Below are 19,223 nucleotides of genomic sequence, written 5' to 3'. Positions count from 1 at the left end.
AATCCTTCACCGCTCTCCTGGGCGGACGATGTTTAAATGCAACTGCCATAGCACCCAGCTTTACGTCTCCGGTGTGTGACACCTTACCGGTAGCTCAGTTTCCTTTTTATCTATGCGCCTTCCACCGATGTGTCCTATAGATACATGGTTCAAATAGCCACATTAAATATTAACTGTACTGGGGCCCCTCAGGAACTGGAAGTTTTAGCAAGTTTTATCCAACATAGTAGGCATGACTATTTTTCTGCAGGAAGTGAGCGTTGTGTCTATGTTTTAACGGGCTATCCCGCCATTTATAATATAGACCCGGAAGCTAGGTGTGGTATCGCTATTTTGTATGTCTGCCGAAGAGCCGACGCGAGTCACACGACTGCCACCCGGCAGAGGGATCTCGGGCGTTATTGGCAGCCTGCATCTGGTTAACGTTTGCGCTCCGTCTGGCACCAGCTTAAAGAGGGCGAGATTTCTCATTGAAGACGTACCCACTTTGGGCGATTTTAATTGTGTGGTTGCCGACAGTGATCAGTTTCCTACGGCTCACAAGTGTGCTGAACTTGGTCGTCTGATTGACAGCTTTCAATTGACAGATGCGTGGCGCACTCTTTCTCCTCAACAGCAGGTCTCTACATATTTTTGTCGCAATGGGGTTAGTAGACTTTATAGGCTCTATGTATCCACGTGTATAGCAGATCATCTACGTAGTGCAGACGTTGGGCCAGTGTGCTTTTCCGATCATTGCGCTTTCCTTTGCGACCTCCATGCGCCACATCTCCGCCAGTTAAGTATGTCCCATATATAGAAGTTTAACGTAACCTATGTTCGTGCCCCCATGTAGCGTCGGCAGATTCACGACACGCTCATTTCATGCAACGGAAAGCTGGCTAACTACCCTTCGGTTGTCAGCTTTTGGGTTCACCTAGCGAAGCCGTCTGTCCATGCTGTTGCCCGCATCTCGTGGTCGTGCGGTAGCGTTCTCGCTTCCCACGCCCGGGTTCCCGGGTTCGATTCCCGGCGGGGTCAGGGATTTTCTCTGCCTCGTGATGGCTGGGTGTTGTGTGCTGTCCTTAGGTTAGTTAGGTTTAAGTAGTTCTAAGTTCTAGGGGACTTATGACCACAGCAGTTGAGTCCCATAGTGCTCAGAGCCATTTGACCATTTTTTGTCCATGCTGTTTTTAAATGTTTAAGACCCGAGTCTGCGTTGTGGAAAAACAGAGTAAGAAAATTTTAATATGAGATTTTAAAGGTTAGTTGGTTGGCTTGTTTGTTTGATATTTAATGGGACCAAACTATGTGGTCATTGGTCCCTTGTTCCATCGAACCAAGTCCATGGGATGAAACAGAAAACGAACAGTACACACCACAGGAGTTCTCGATGGCCAAAAAATAAACACACACAAAGCTGACTGAACACACTAGGGATAACAGAAGACAAGAAAAGCATGGACACACAAGATACAGGCAGAAGAGCTTAAGACAGTAGAGCACATGTACTGGGCTGGCTGATCACAAGGATAGAAGACGATCCAGGCTCTCAGCAACACATTAAAACCTCTAACCTATAAGTACTAGGGTAGAGAGCACAGGGAGACGAAGGGCAGGAACTAAAACTTAAACTGAAGAATTAAAACCAGCGTCACGTAGAAAATGTAAAACCAAGTTAGCCGTGTTGGCGTCGTCTCCTAAAATCGAAGGAAGGCAGTCAGGGAGTTTAAAATTCCGTCTTAGAGCGGCTAGATGAGGACAGTCCACCAAAAGATGGACAACTGTCAAACGGTAACCGCAGCGACAACATGGTGCGGCCTCACGCCGGAGAAGATAGCGTGTGTCAGCCAATTGTGGCCGATGCGAAGGCGGCAGAGGACCACAGAGTCCCTGTGAGAAGCCCGCATCGAAGACTTCCACTCAGTTGTGTGCTCCTTGATGTGGCGGAGTTTGTTGGGCGTATTGCTGTATGAAGAAGCACTGATTCAGAGTAAACAGAGGTAAGGACATACAGACATACGCCACCTGACGCCCCATTACAGTCTGTCCGATTTTAATCAAATACTCGATAGCCACAGAGGGCAGGAGTAAGCTTTGCTGGGAACCAGGTTTCCTGGAGGTCAAAACATAAAGCAGGTGTTGAGCTCAAAATCTGTGTTAGTGCAGCCAAGAGGTGGAAAAAACCGTCGCAATTCCACTGGAGGACGAGGTCGTGATCTGGCTGAAAAGACATCAAACGCTCAAGGAGCCAGGTTACGAATCGGTCACCTGCTGCCACCGATTGTGTACCTGTGCGAGTGACATCCATTGTGTCTGACGGTCCAACGAGATCTAGGTCTCCAGCTACAGACCTTGTAGGTTGTGGTGGGGTAGGTGCCACCACAAGTTCCTTGGGATTTGAGGTCTTCTTGTTTGACTTTTCTTGCTGCTACTTGGGTTTCACTGCCCGGAAGGGCGGTGGTGGTGGTTGTTGGAATGTTTAAGGGGGACTAAACAGCTAAGGTCATCAGTCCCCCATTCCAAAAACAGGCGAGACATAAAGTCGCGGAGCAGATAAAACCCCAAGGGGAAGGAGACTCCACCCAGGCACTAAAGAACACAAAATAGGCAACGAACACTACAGAAAAGAAGAGTACAGACGAACACCAGGCAGAAAGAAACAGAAGAAAAGAAGATGGCTGGAGACTGGTTGACTGACCACAAGAACAAAAAAAAAAAAGGGAAAGAGGCAACCATTCGACGACACACCAAAACAGCAACAAACATTGATAGACGCGAGGACAAGAGACACACAAAGGGAAAGGAGCAGGACCTCCCTAAATGGAACCATAAAAAGGACTACCACAGATAAAATTTAAAACGTCATCAGCCATGGAGGCATTGTCGCTTAAAACCAAAGGCAAAGTTCCCGGGAGATTAAAAGAGTGCCGGAGGGTGTGCAGTCAGGGACACTCCAAGAAAATGTGGGCGACCATAAGCCGTGTCCCACACCGACACAGGGGGATCCTACTGACGCAAAAGATGGCCGTGCGTCAGGTATGTATGGCCGATGCGAAGCCGACACAGGATAACAGTCCCTGTGAGAAGACCGCAGGGAGGAGCGCCACACATCGGTCGTCTCCTTGACAGCCCGCAGTTTATTAGGCGCTGTCATGACTCGCCACTCAGAAGACCACACCCCAAGCACCTTACGGCGCAACACCAGCTGCTGATCGCGAGCCGTGAGGCCGATCTCCAAAGCTGGGGCTTCGATCGCCCCTTCGGCCAGCCTGTCAACACGTTCGTTCGCCGGGATGCCAACATGACCTGGCGTCCAAACCAAGACCACAGAACGACCAGAACGGGCAATGGCGGAAACAGACTCCTGAATAGAGGACACCAGAGGAGAAGAGGGATAGCAGCGGTCGATGGCCTGAAGGCTTCTCAGGGAGTCACTGCAGATGACGATGGACCTACCTGAGCAGAAACGCATATGCTCAAGAGCGCGCAATATGGCCACCAGCTCTGCAGTAAAAATACTGCAGCCAGCCGGCAACGAGCGCTGTTCAACATGGGCAGCGTGAGCAAAAGCATAGGCAGTGCGACCATCAATCAGGCAACCATCAGTGTAGACAGTCTCACAGTCCGAAAATGAGGCGAGGAGCGCAAGAAAACGGCGACCGAGGGCCACAGGCGGAACCGAGTCCTTGGGTCCCTGTGCCAAGTCCAGACGGACGGACGGCCGGGACAAACACCAGGGAGGCGTAGGTGCACGGACCCAGAAGGGAGGCAGAAGAGGGAATGACCCCAGTTCCGTCAGCAGGGACTGGACGCTGGCAATTACGGAAAGCCCAGACCTAGGTCGCCGTTCGGGCAGATGGAGGACCATGGCAGGGAAAAGCAGGCGACGATTGGCATGGCCTGGCGACAATGCATGTGGACAGCATATTCGGTGAGCAGTCGGTCTCCACCAGTAGACTAACCACGGGGCTGGTACGAAAAGCGCCAGTTGCAAGCCGAACCCCACAGTGGGGTATGGGGTCTAACAACTTCAACACTGAGGGTGATGCAGACCCATAGGCCAGGCTCCCATAATCAAGCCTGGACTGCACAAGGGCTCTGTACAATCGCCACAGCGTGCAGCGATCCGCACTCCAAGATGTGTGGCTAAGGCAGCGGAGGGCGTTGAGGTGCCGCCAGCATTTTTGCTTCAGCTGAGTAATATGAGGAACCCATGTGAGCCGGGCATCAAACACGAGTCCTAAGAAGCGGCAAGTGTCCACCACTTCAAGCAGGTGGCCGTCGAGTTAAAGTTCAGGTTGAGGGTGGACCGTCCGACGCCTGCAGAAGTGCATAACCCGAGTCTTGGCTGCAGAGAACTGAAAACCGTGAGTCAGAGCCCATGATGCTGCCTTCCGAACGGCTACCTGCAGCCTGCGTTCGGCGACTCCCGTAGTCGTGGAGCTAAATGAGATGCAGAAGTCGTCGGCATACAAAGAAGGAGACACCGACGACCCCACGGCTGCAGCCAGACCATTAATGGCCACTAGAAATCAGGACACGCTCAACACCGAGCCCTGCGGGACCCCATTTTCCTGTGTATAAGATGAACTAGAGGCAGCACCGACTTGCACCCAGAAAGAGCGGTGCAAGAGAAAGGTTTGAAGAAAAGCCGGGAGCCGACCACGAAGACCCCACGCACGCAGCGTGGCAAGAATGTGATGCCTCCATGTGGTGTCATACGCCTTCCGCAGATCAAAAAATACAGCAACGAGATGCTGACGTCTGGCAAAGGCCGTACGAATAGCAGACTCCAGCCGCACCAAATTGTCCGCTGCAGACCGGCCCCGACGGAAGCCACCCTGGGATGGAGCGAGGAGACCGCGCGATTCAAGGACCCAACACAAACGCCGTCCCACCATACGTTCGAGCAATTTGCACAAAACGTTGGTGAGCGTAATGGGACGATAGCTGTCCACCGCCAGTGGGTCCGCACCGGGCTTCAATATGGGGACAATAACACCCTCTCGCCATTGCGACGGGAACACGCCCTCGCTCCAAATGCGGTTAAAGATGGTGAGGATGTGTCTCTGGCAGTCCCTGGAGAGATGCTGCAGCATCTGTGCGTGGATGCAGTCCGGTCCTGGTGCTGTATCAGGGCAATCGGCGAGGGCAGCAAGGAATTCCCTCTCGCTGAAAGGAGCATTGTATTTTTCAGAACGACGCGTGTGAAATGAGAACTGCGTCCGCTCGGCCCGCTCCTTGAGAGAGCGAAAGGCGGGGGGATAAGTTGCAGTCGCACAGCTCTTCGCAAAGTGCGCGGCAAGCTGTTCAGCAATGACGGTAGCGTCCGTGCAGACAGCGCCGTCCAGAGAGATTCCAGGGACACCCATAGGGGTCTGGTATCCATAAATCCGCCGGATCCGGGACCACACGAGCGAGGGGGAGACATGGGAGCCCAGGGATGAGACGTACCTCTCCCAGCACTCCTGCTTACGCCGTGCAATAAGACGACGGGCGAAGGCACGGAGCCTCTTAAAGGCGATGAGGGTCGCGAGAGACGGGTGCCGCCTATGACGCTAGAGAGCCCGCCTACGGTCGCGAATAGCCTCAGCAATCTCCGGCGACCACCAGGGTACAGCCTTCTTCCGAGGGAGTCCAGAAGAGCGGGGGATGCAAGCCTCGGCTGCCGAAATGATTGACGTGGTGAAGACACGGACCACCTCGTCAATGTCACCCTGTGGGGGAGACGCAATGGTTGCTGCGGAAGTAAAAGCTGGCCAGTCAGCCCTGTGGAGAGCCCAGCGGGGCAGGCGCCCAGAAGAATGACACTGGGGCAGTGACAAATAGATGGGAAAATGGTCACTACCATACAGGTCAGGATGCACTCTCCAGTGGAGAGATGGGACAAGCCCGGGGCTACAAAGAGAGAGATCGATGGCCGAGAACGAGCTGTGGGCCACACTGAAATGTGTGGGAGCACCGGTGTTCAGGAGGCTAAGGTTGAGCTGAGCCAAGACATGCTCCATCGGAGACAGTCCCACCCCATAGAGGGTTGTGGGCATTGAAATCGCCCAGAAGCAGCAAAGGTGGCGGGAGTTGAGCCAGCAGTGCAGCCAAGACATGCCAGGGGAGCTCCCCATCCGGAGGAACGTAAACAGAGCAAACTGTAATAGCCGGCGAGAGCTCAACCCTGGCAGCGACTGCCTCTAAAGGCGTCTGAAGGGGTACTGGCGAGCTACAGACAGAGTGGGGAACAAAGAGGCTAACTCCACCTGATGCTCGGTGACAGGCAACACGGTTCTTATAGTATCCCCGATAACCGCGAAGGGCTGGGTTCCGCATTGCAGTAAACCAAGTTGCCTGCAGAGCAATGCAGAGAACAGGGGAATCACTCAGAAGCATCCGGAGCTCAGGCAGGTGGCGGAAATAACCGCCGCAGTTCCACTGGAGAATGGAAGCAGGAAGGGACTCGGAGGGCGTGAAGGCGACTAAGAGGCAGACGGCGCCTCAGAGTCAACTGCCGCCACCGGTGGAGAGTCAGCTGAGTCCATAGGAAGGCCCCCAAGGGTTCCGTGAGGGCGAGATCCGCGGCAGAGGCGAGGATCTCCACCTCATCCCCGGAGCCAGGACTATGTACATCAGGCGGTACTGAAACCGCCGGAACGTCGTCCTTCTTGGACACATTCCGTTCCTTCTTCTCGCGTCGACCCTTAGGGTGAGAGGGCTGGGAGAGCTTCTCTGAAGGATCATCATCAGAGGCTGACGACGACGCAGAAGCCCTACGACCAGCAGGTGGCGGAACCTTCAGCCACTGGCTTACATCCGGCTGGGTAGGAGAAGAAACGGAGGAAAGGAGAGCCCCGAGGGACCCCTTCCGCTGGAGAGGAACCGGCAGAGGCAACGCCGGTGGAGGAGGAGGGGGAGGGATCGAGCCCCCCGGTTTTGGAGGAGATGTCACTCCCGAAGTAAGCGTGGGGGGAGCGACAGAAGAGGGTTTGCCCCCAACGGCTAAGGGGACAACAGAGGAAGGCTTGCCCCCAGGCACGAGGGGGGCAGACAGAGATGCACGGCCCCGAGGGCCCACTGAAGGCGGCACAGATGAGGCGACAACCGTCGCTCGCGCGGGCGACGATAACGTGGCTGCAGCATAAGATGTTCAAACGGAAGCAGGATACAACCTTTCATATTTCACTTTAGCCTCTCGATAAGTAAGCCGAACCAGGGTCTTAAATTCCATGATCTTCCGCTCCTTATGAAGAACAGGGCAATCTGGCGAGCATGAAGAGTGGTGCTCCCCACAGTTGACACATACAGGCAGAGGCGCACATGGAGAATCGGGATGAGAGGGGCGTCCGCAATCTCGACATGTAGCGCTGGAAGGGCAACGGGAGGACATATGCCCAAACTTCCAGCACTGGAAGCACCGCATCGGGGGAGGGACGTATGGTTTGACGTCGCAACGGTAAACCATCACCTTGACCTTCTCGGGCAAGACATCACCCTCGAAGGCCAAGATAAAGGCACCGGTGGCCACTCTGTTAGTCTTGGGTCCTCGATGGACACGACGGACAAAATGCACTCCACGTCGTTCTAAGTCAGCTCTCAGCTCGTCATCGGATTGTAACAATAGGTCACGATGGTAAAAATCCCCTGGACCATATTTAAGCTACTGTGGGGAGTGACGGTTACAGGGACGTCACCCAGCTTATCACACAAGAGCAACGCTCGTGACTGGGCTGGGGAGGGCGTCTTGAGGAGGATGGACCCATTCCTCATTTTAGACAACCCCGCCACTTCTCCAAACTTATCCTCCAGGTTTTCCACAAAAAACAGAGGCTTCGTCATAAGAAAGGAGTCACCATCAGTCCTGCTGCAGACAAGGTATTGCGGTACGTAAGGCTCCCTCTTGGCACTAGATCTACGGCCCTCCCATGGCGCAGCCAACGAGGGGAACGACTGAGGATCATATTGCGCAGCATCAAAATCTACTCTACCTCGCTTAGAGACGCTGGTGGCCGTGCGACCACCAGCTTGGTGTGATTTATTGCGCTTCATTGCGCCACATCCGCCCTGATGCCACCTACTCCGACCAAGGGCCCTCCCAACGGGCACCACCCAGCCGCAGCAATAGCCACCTGGCAGGACTGCCATTGCCGGGAGTCCTGATGCCCCAAGGAGATGGACATCTACTCCTTGGCATACGTGGGGAGTTAACGGCGCAGGCATCAGTAGAGCGATCCCTGTGTTGTCAGGGGGCTACAACCAAGAGGGTACATGGCGTTCCCACCACAACGGACTGGCTACCGTGCTGGATCTTAGGTGCAAAACTGTCCAAGGTCGTCGTCACAGTTAAAAGAAACACTGCATAGTGCAGCGTGGGAATCGCACCCAGGGACGTATCCTCGCCCAAGAGATGGAAAACGAGCGGGACACCATTGCAACGACGAAAAGCCGGCTAAAAGTCTGAATGCACGACGGATACAGTGCACCATGTAAGGCGCCCTTCCTCAATTGGCTCGCTCTTCGGAATAATTTAGAAAGATGGAGGTCAAACCCGAGAGGGGACCATCACATAATGCCGAAACAAGTGAGACTCCTTTTAGTCGCCTCTTACGACAGGCAGGAATACCGCGGGCCGATTCTAACCCCCGAACCCGCAGGGGGGCTTCTCTAAATCCTCCCACAAACGAAAAAATGGCTGACATCGAAATAAGTGTCCAAGGAAAGAAAAGCAACTGGAATCACTCAACAGAGGAAAGTCCACTGGACCTGACGGGATACCAATTCGATTCTACACAGAGTACGCGAAAGAACTTGCTCCCTTCTAACAGCCGTGTACCGCAAGTCTAGAGGAACGGAAGGTTCCAAATGATTGGAAAAGAGCACAGGTAGTCCCAGTCTTCAAGAAGGGCCGTCGAGCAGATGCGCAAAACTATAGACCTATATCTCTGACGTCGATCTGTTGTAGAATTTTATAACATGTTTTTTGCTCGAGTGTCATGTCGTTTTTGGAACCCAGAATCTACTCTGTAGCAATCAACATGGATTCCGGAAACAGCGATCGTGAGAGACCCAACTCGCTTTATTTGTTCATGAGACCCAGACAATATTAGATACAGGCTCCCAGGTAGATGCTATTTTTCCTGACTTCCGGAAGGCGTTCGATACAGTTCCGCACTGTCGCCTGATAAAGTAAGAGCCTATGGAATATCAGACCAGCTGTGTGGCTGGATTGAAGAGTTTTTAGCAAACAGAACACAGCATGTTGTTCTCAGTGGAGAGACGTCTACAGACGTTAAAGTAACCTGTGGCGTGCCACAGGTGAGTGTTATAGGACCATTGCTTTTCACAGTATATATAAATGACCTAGTAGATAGTGTCGGAAGTTCCATGCGGCTTTTCGCGGATGATGCTGTAGTATACAGAGAAGTTAAAGCATTAGAAAATTGTAGCAAAATGCAGGAAGATACGCAGCGGATAGGCACTTGGTGCAGGGAGTGGCAACTGACCCTTAACATAGACAAATGTAATCTATTGCGAATACATAGAAAGAAGGATCCTTTATTGTATGATTATATGATAGCGGAACAAACACTGGTAGCAGTTACTTCTGTAAAATATATGGGAGTATGCGTGCGGAACGATTAATTGTTGGTAAGGCGGGTACCAGGTTGAGATTCATTGGGAGAGTGCTTAGAAAATGTAGTCCATCAACAAAGGAGTTGGCTTACAAAACACTCGTTCGACCTGTGCTTGAGTATTGCTCATCAGTGTGGCATCCGTACCAGATCGAGTTGACGGAGGAGATAGAGAAGATCCAAAGAAGAGCGGCGCGTTTCGTCACAGGGTTATTTGGTAACCGTGATAGCGTTACGGAGATGTTTAACAAACTCAAGTGGCAGACTCTGCAAGCGGCTCTGCATCGCGGTGTAGCTTGCTCGCCAGGTTTCGAGAGGGTGCGTTTCTGGATGAGGTATCGAATATATTGCTTCCTCCTACTTATACCTCCCGAGGAGATCACGAATGTAAAATTAGACAGATTCGAGCGCGCACGGAGGCTTTCAGGCAGTCGTTCTTCCCGCGAACCATACGCCACTGTAACAGGAAAGGGAGGTAATGACAGTGGCACGTACAGTGCCCTCCGCCACACACCGTTGGGTGGCTTGCGTAGTATAAATGTAGATGTAGATGTAGATGTAGAACACCAAACTGCCACACGTCACATAACGACTCGAAAGCTCCAAACACAAACACCACAATCCCCACACAAGAAGACCCCTCGAAATTAATCTTACAGGATAGTTCCGTCACAAGCACAACTTAACTGGAGGCATCATCAAGACCCACAGAAGTGGACCCAAGGAGAATTTATCCCAACCTAGAATTTGCAATGCAGCTCTTCCGCCTGGAGCAACCGACTGTCCTTACTACAACACTCAGGCACGTCGTACGTGTAGGGCACAAATAAGGAAGAAGGGTCACCCTCTCCACAATGGAGGCTGTAGACAGGATAACGTTAAGGTCGATGAACCTCCCCACCGAATTCGGAGCCCTGCGTGACTTGCTTAAGAAAGTGTTTTGAAGGAGAGGGGAAAGATTCGAAAGGGAGGAAATATACGCACAGTCTGTCCTGACTAATTGGCGAACTGCGTCAGACTGGAACAAACCCTGGCCAGAATGCGATTCCCATACGTACTTTCCATAATGAAACCTAGCATCACAATCTGACAAATCAACACACACAACAGCCGACTTGTCATGCAAGAGCTGCGAAAGATAGTGGAGGATCTGAGACTGGACGTAATCTGTCTGCAGGGGCCATATTCTCGAGCTGGACTAATCCCCTTCGTGTCAGCCTCCTGGCAAGTAATCTCCAACAGGCAGTCACAATCATAACAAATAAGGGGCTAAGGGCAACAACAATAACGCAGTTGTCAAACAACCACTGTAACGTTGTGGAGCTACAGACGCCTCTTGGCTTGGTGTATATCGTAAATATGTACTTCCTGTACGGAGAGAATTTTGAGGATATCTAGACCATCTTTCAAGAACCACCACGGCGTTGCAGGGGAAAACGGTTATCATTACAGCTGATATGAACGCTAACTCCTCTATGGTACAGCGGCACCAGAGACGCAAACGGCGAAAAGGTTGAAGAGCTGATCATGGCCCAACAGCTTGTTGTGACCAACTAACCAGGAAAGCCCCCTATCTATACAGGCGGAGGTGGGTTAGGGACTAACATCGACGTCACTTTGGCCACACCTAAAATAAGCAGCAACATCAAAAGCTGGGTAGTAAAAGATCAAGTGACTACAAGCGATCACAACCTGATTGTCTTTCACCTCAGTGACAAAGAGTGCCGCTGGGACCTGGGATGGGAAATCCAATACAACTTCAGTAAGACAAATTGGGAACGCCTAGCTCGAGAATATGATGTACCTCCATTGGCCGAAGGGGACCTGGACGTGGATAGGTACACCGAAGAACTGGTGGGGTCGGTAATTAGGGCGGTAAAAGCTGCTGTGCCAACTAGGAGAGGGGCCGTAGCGGCCTCCCCATCACCATGGACGGCTGACCTCGAACGTTTGCGCCATTCTGTCCGATGGGCGAGGAAGTACTAACAGCGAAGTTCCGTCTGGCCAGAAAAACAACACTGGCTATAGTAATACAGAGAAGCGAAGGATGCATTCCAAAAACAACTAAAAGAGATAAGGATCAAGAGCTGGGAGGGCTACGTACTAAGACAACTTGAAACTGATCCGTGGAGAGTTCCCTACAAGTTGGTCAGGGGAAAGATAAGGTCTCCAGCGGTCCTCTCCACTGCCAGAGGATGGCAGAACAACAGAGTTCTGGCGAGAGACCGCCGAGGTGGTCCTGTGGACTCCGCTGCCGGACGATGAGGAAAATGGAGAAACTGAGACCCAACAGAAAATTCGCAGAACAGACCAGCAGGAGTACACCAATGACACCAGGGTGTACCAATTCTCTGAAGAAGTTGCTGCACAGATCAAGTCACTAAAACGGGAAAAGCACCAGGGTCAGACTGTATAGTAGCGGAGGTGGTACCGTTCCTCGCCCCACAGCAGCTAATAGCACCTCTCACAGGGTTATTTAACGAATGTCTCAGGACCGGCAAATTCCCCAAGACATGAGCAAACATGGTCATCATAAAAAAGGGTAAGGACAAAGATCCCGTTGAGCCGAAGTCGTAAAGACCAATAAGTCTCCTAGACATCATGGGAAATTGTTAGAGAAGCTATTGGCTGACAGACTGACTGCACACAGGATTTTGTACGGGATGAGCGACAGACAGTTCGGCTTCTGGCCGGGGCGATCGGCGTCTGACGCAATCGCCCTGCCGGCTGAGGTCTGCATCTCGGCCCCGTACAAATACGTAATCGGCATCATGGTGGACATCAGTGGTGCCTTTGAAAACCTGTGGTGGCCCTCGCTCTTCTCCCACTTGCGCGAGAAGGAGTGCGCAGGGCCCCTCTATGGCTGTCTGAGGAGTTATTGCATGGACAGGGAAGTTTGGTATCATCGCCTAGCGACAAAAGAAGCCAAACCATCACGAAGGGAAGTCCCCAGGGCTCCGTATTGGGGCCACTCTTTTGGGACGTAAATGTAGAGCCGCTGTTGGAGAAACTACAACTCAGCAAGGATGTGCTATACATGATTGCATACGCTGACGACCTCCTCCTTTTGGTCTTCGGCCGTAGCCGAGAAGACCTAGAGCCAAAGGTAGAAAGGGCAATAACAATACTGAGTGGTGCCAAGAAGCAAAAATGAAGGTCGCACCAAACAAGTCAACATACCACCTTCTAAAAGGCAGTCTGGTCAGACACCCCACAGTTAGAGTAGATGGAACACCAGTTCTCTGGCGTCGCGAAGCACGATATCAAGGAGTAATCATTGATGAAAAATGGAGCTACACATCTCACATCGAAACCATAACTTGACGTGCCCTAGGAACTCTGAACAGTCTCATTAACATAGGTCATAAAAGATTTCATCTGCCACCCGATCTAATCAAACTATATCATAACAGCATCCTATCATCAGTAGTAGGTTATGCGTGTGGGGTCTGGCTGCACAGCCTCAGGAGGGCGATGCCAGCCATGGCCGTGAGAAGGGTGCAGAGAAACATGATAATGCGATCTGTAGGGGCCTACAGAACGACTCCTGGGGGGGGGGGGGGGGGCGGCTCTACTGGTGCTGATGGGATCATGTCCATTGGACTTAAAAATAAGAGAACAGGCAGCATGATACTGGATCTCTAAAGGTAAGGTAGACAATACCAGGGACATCTTGGGGGTTCAGGTGGGAGACAAACCTGCTACCAAAAGAAGGGGGGAGGAGTTGTGGCAAACATCATGGGAAAACGAAGAAACTGGTAGAGTGGTCTTTCAACTGCTACCTTACATCAAAGAGCGTCTTGGGATTACTTATTTCGAGCCAAGTAGGGGATTACTGCACTTTCTCACGGGACATGGGCCATACCCGTCATACCTATGCGACTGTGGTGCTCAAGACGGTACACCTGAGCACATCATCTATGACTGTTTATTGTATGATGTGGCGCATGACCTAACAGCACAATTACCAAACAATGACACCTATGCCCTAATACGATGTGCCGATACCTTTAGCATCCTTAACATTCTGGCAAACGAGGTATCACAAAAGATCTTGAGAGACTTTGGAAGAAACCAAGGTGGATAACATCAAACCCGGAGTAGACAGATGTACTCGCCATACCGCCGAGTGTGGAACAGGTCAGTGACTTCATGACTGGAATCCGCCGCACTACTGGACCAGGCCAGCGGGTGCACCACCTTCCAGGTAATGACAACTGCACTCTACTAAGATATAGAACCTAACAGTTAGCAGTAGCCGTAGTAGATTAGAACACTAACAAACACTAAGAAGTAGGGACTGCGGCGACAATACAGACCTTGCCAGCACAGTGCCTGGGGCACGCTCAAATGGGTTTACTCAGTGAGCAGGCCTTTAATAATAGGTTTATATATCAACTGGCACACTTGTAATCGCTGCGGAATAGATTAGAAGAAGTAGGATAGCCTAACAGATTAACCTTTCTCATATTTATGCCAGTTATAGAAAAATGAGATTTAACAATGCTGTAAAATGTAGTATAATATGTAGACCCACTAATTAAGGTGGTGGGTTGTTTTTTATCTTCATATAGTACTGATTGTATTGTGTTAATAAAGAATTTTAAAAATCCCATCTGAGCAGGAAATCAGAACAGTGTAATGAAACTTCATTGGAAACGTACGAGGGAATGCCAGTTGATGTGACAAACAGCGACAGATAATCCAGGGACCGCAACAGAAGTTGTCACTGCTGATAGCGGCTCACTGACCAATATGCGTGCGATTGCGACGCGAACGACAGAACCGGCAGCACAACAGACCATCCAATACGATAAACAAGAGGAAGTTTCCAAAGAACAACACGCTGACTCCAAAGCGCAACATGCCCAAGGGGGAAGCGCGAAAGCGGCAGTGTCTACCCCACAACCTGTTACCGTTGCAATGACGCCGCCAATAAGTGCTGATATTTCGAAAGTCGCCACCAGCCCGCCAGTCACCGTCACAAACAAACTTCAATCCAATCTTTCTGTCCCGTGTCCACAAGGAAAACCCAAACCTAACAACACTAACAGCAAAAAAGTATCAAGTATTAAATTGTCAGGAAAGGATCTGATGAGGGGGAGAACATAAGCCTTAAGCGACATAAAACACTGCCCTATATACCGTTAAGGAGAAAAAGTGTCGGCTCAAGCAATTTCGTTGGTAAAGAACTACATTACAGGATTTCGTAGCAATACTAATTTTATAAGAATGACAGATTGACATTGTTTTCTAAGTGGAGAAATTTCATGCTGTTTGTCTCTCAACGGATCGTGACTAAAAACTAGGTATTGCCCGTAATTTTATGATGCAGGCGTATTCAATTGCGACGATAAACATTAATGAAGTACGCTCGCCGTTTAAATTGGCAGCATTGAAAGAATTTTTGTATGAATCTGACAGTTATCGCCGTATTATGAGGTTTCAGTAGCGCTATTCCAAATTGCAGGTTATGTAGAAATTGTTAATGTCACACGTGAAGCAATTGTTGTAACTGTCTTTTTAATTAGAGAAGGGATACCAGTCAGCGACATAGAAAGAACAGACTCTAGGGAAGCTATAGCTATTAAAATTTTTGACGTCTCTTATTAATGTACACTCCTTCGGGGAATTATCACAGGTTGGCCCGCACAAAATTTTTTTGAAGACGAACTAATTTATTTATTAAGGAAAAATCCATGTGACTTAATCCTTGGTGGGGATTTTAACAGTGTTTTGAATCGGGAGGACCAGCAATCCAATTTAAATTACTACTCTCAGTAAAAATAATTAGCGAGCCATCTGCATATCTCAGATGGAACGCAAACACCCAACATCAATCGAGTATACTTCATAACGACGAATTCATGCCGCAGACTTGATAGGATTTATGAGTCACGGGCCTTGGAAAAAATCTTTACTTCGGGCAGAAACAGTTCCAGTGTATATTAGTGACCATTGTAGCCTTTTAGTTTGCATTAATCTATGTATGCAAACAACACGCCTTTTTAGAAACCAGTGCAATTCAGATACCTCTTTTAAACGAAAAAGATCTAGAACTAGCCATCACAGAAGCGTGGACAACATGCTTACGTGCTTCAGACAGGCACCCAACCGTTCTTGATTGGTGGACGAGAAGAGCAAAGCCAAAACTCAGGCGAGACCTCGTACAGTACAGCTTTGAAAGATTCAGATAATTGAGATTTACTTTTAAGTTTCATTATGCCTTATTAATAGACTTCTACAAGCAAGCAAATGAGGTCATGATTCGGCTAGCTGATATTTAAAATAACGAAAGCAAAACTTAATTAAGAGGCAGCAAATGGAAGGTCTCAAAATTAAGTGAAAGGCCAAATCTAGTTCCGGGGATGAAACAGCGTCCTTGTACCACCTTCTACGGCATGCAAACAACAGACGCAGAACTTTCGTCGTCGAAGTTCAGACACCTGATGGTTGAAAGCTTACATTCCGAAGGGACATACTTTATGAAATACATAGTTATGACAACTTGTACTCCACCAATCGAACTGACGAAGGAGCTTTTGAAGACTTCACCGACATTTTAGTCCCGCAACTAACAAAGAGATAATGAGGAGGCCCCTCCTGCAGGATGTTCGAGTCCTACCTCAGGCATGGGAGTGTGTATTGTTCTTAGCATAAGTTAAAGTTAAAGGATTGTGTAAGGTAAGAGACCGATGACGTCAGAAGTTTAGTCCCTTAGGAATTCACACTCATTTGTGATGTACTCTTTCAAACGGGTCAGTCAAACTATTCTCAGAACCAGTTTCAATAACAAGCGACAATCAGTTATCTTTAACGGTAATAGGGGAAAGATTAATCCGCCCCAACGCTTCACTTTAGATTTTGCATTTATTGTCACACCCTTCAGTGTAAACCACAGAACATGCAAGTGTAACAATGAGAGAAAATTTGCACTCGTAATATTTGTTATATATCTTAAGAATTACTTAATAAATAATACGAATCAGATTATTCCTGTTTAACAAACATTTTTAAGACCATAAACAATAAAGATCAACGGTTAATGAAGTCCCATAAACTTGAGCAAGGATCACATTTTCAGTCTCTGAAGTCAGTAGGTGACATAGGGGACAATCAGATGTACATTAAATGTTACATCATTAAGGACGATCACAGATTAAGAATTATATCCACAAAATATAGATTCATTTAAATCAACATCAATAGCAAATAATTAAGTCACGTGTCAGCAAATTTATCAAAACCAAATCACTCAGTTCTTTAAAAATGTTGAATCGTGGAATACGTCGGATTACCGACACAGAAGGCTAAAGTTTACCAAACAGCAATTTCTCCAAACCCGTAACTATCTTAATAGTGTACAATGGTTACGTTATCCAGAACTACTCTAACTGGCCTTTCTTGGGCATAATGGTGTAGATAATTAACCCCTTATTTCATTCTCCTGGAACATAGAGCGGCAATAGACAATCGGGCAAGTCTTACCCCAGCGTGGCTCGGGAAAGAGGATGGCTCCACCAGGAGGAGGAAACATTTACCCGAACTGGAAAGGAAACTCGTCTAAGACGAGCCACTAGGTTGGACGAACACCAGTTGGCGAATTTTTTTATCATTCACCGAAGTTTGCTGACCAGCGCACGAAAATTACAGAGGCAGAGGTAGCTTTATTTGTGCTCACAAAAATAGATACCATCTGCAAATGAGATTCCAGCAGAACTATCACCTTAGTATCAATACCAAATCGGATCTGAGGAGAGCAAGTCAGTAACTGTCTCTACCCAATAGGCCCAACCTTTCAGACTGACCGAGCAACCGACATCAGTCGTGGCTAGGCGGATTATCAAATAGAAACTGAAGCACTACCTTAAATATGATTAAATAGAGCACTTAAATTCCACGGGGACTAAACTCCTTAACACAAGAATGTATACATAATAACGACTGAAATATGCCTAAGTACTAAAACAACAGATGTTGGCGAACATTGACAACCTCGCATTTCAGACATCCATAAAATTGTCTCATTCTCTCTCTCTCTCTCTCTCTCTCTCTCTCTCTCTCTCTCTCTCTCTCTCTCTCTCTCTCTCTCCGCCAGACAGCACAAGGTTATTTTACGTTTTACAACGTGCTTATCCAAACAACGATCTACGCCGTCCATGGCAAAGCAACGGTTTGCAGAAGGTCCACAGCCAAAAAAATTTTTTTTCTTTTGCTTGTTTACGATGCACGCCTTAAGTCAGTATCGCGTACAAACACTCGATCATGCAAGGGAGCAGTAACACACACACACACACACACACACACACACACACACACACACACACACACACACACACAAAGGAAATTTCCGATCACAAACTCAGAGCAGAGAAACGTTGCCACACAGGTACTAATAGCTCCCACTTCACCAGGAGATGAGCGCCGCCAGGCGACGGCCGTTGCACTAACTAAATGAAAAATCTTACTTTCAGTGACGACACCACCTGCCGGAGGTTACTGGCAGCTGCAGACAAACTTCATAGCTTCCCCAGCCCATGAACGTAAATCAAACGTTGTCCACAGATTTATGGCCTTTTGTGTCCTCACGTCCCGGGATTTCGGGCCCATCCAGACTTAGCACAGAGCGACCGAGCGCCCCGCTGCAGAACGGTCGTCCACGGCCGAACACTCGTCTCAACTGCCTCCTCCGCCCTGGGCACGGCACACAGCGCCTCCTAGCAGCGCGCTCGCGGAGGCTCCACAACGCCCTCTAGGAAAGCGCGGAAACTCCAAACAGGAGTAAAACAAGGAAAAACAGGAACCGTGGCAAATGACACGGTTCAATTTGAACATTTTGATATAGAGGAAATCCTGTCAACAGTTAATAACGAAGGAGTAAAAGAGATTATAGATAGCTCACCACTGAAAAAAATCTCCGAGACCTGACGGTCTTCCTATTGAATTTTACGCACATTACTGGTTTTTAATTGGTGACAAGCTTACCTGCGTGGAAAATGACGTAATTAACGCAGAAATGATCCTTTCTTAATTTAAGGAGAGCAAAATAGTATTGATCCCAAAAATAAATGCAAAAACAATTTAAAGAACTTCCGTCCTATTTCTCTTTTGAATTCTGATTACAAAATAATTTGTAGGATAATAAATAAAAGACTTTCATCTTCCGCCGAAAAAAATTTTAGTCCCCACCAGTCACGTACCTCAACCATAAATATTTTTCAGAATATATCCGAATATTTAGACACCATTTCAATTACCTTGGTGTCCAACATCACATGTGCTCTAAAAAGCCTTCGATCATGTTAACCACAGATACCTGTTGCAAACCATCGAAAAAATGGCATTTCGTCATCGGATTATTGATATAACAAACAATATGGTGACTGGTGTGAATGCTAAGATGGCGGTCAATGGTCAAACAACAAAGCTCATACAAATAAGAAGCTTTCCTCACTGCTGCAGGCATCTGTGCTGTAACGTCTGCTTTGTTTATAGCCTGTCTTGCAGGTGCCGTCCAGCCAGCAGCAGCAGCAGCAGCAGCAGCAGCAGCTGCTGCTGCTGCTGCTGCTGCGTTCCTGCCCCCCGCCGTCGCCGTCCGACCCTGGTCTTCGGCCGTCCTCA

This window comes from Schistocerca nitens, chromosome 2 (genome assembly GCF_023898315.1).
Source record: "Schistocerca nitens isolate TAMUIC-IGC-003100 chromosome 2, iqSchNite1.1, whole genome shotgun sequence".
Classification (NCBI taxonomy): domain Eukaryota; kingdom Metazoa; phylum Arthropoda; class Insecta; order Orthoptera; family Acrididae; genus Schistocerca; species Schistocerca nitens.
Note: the sequence above shows the minus strand (reverse complement) of the source record.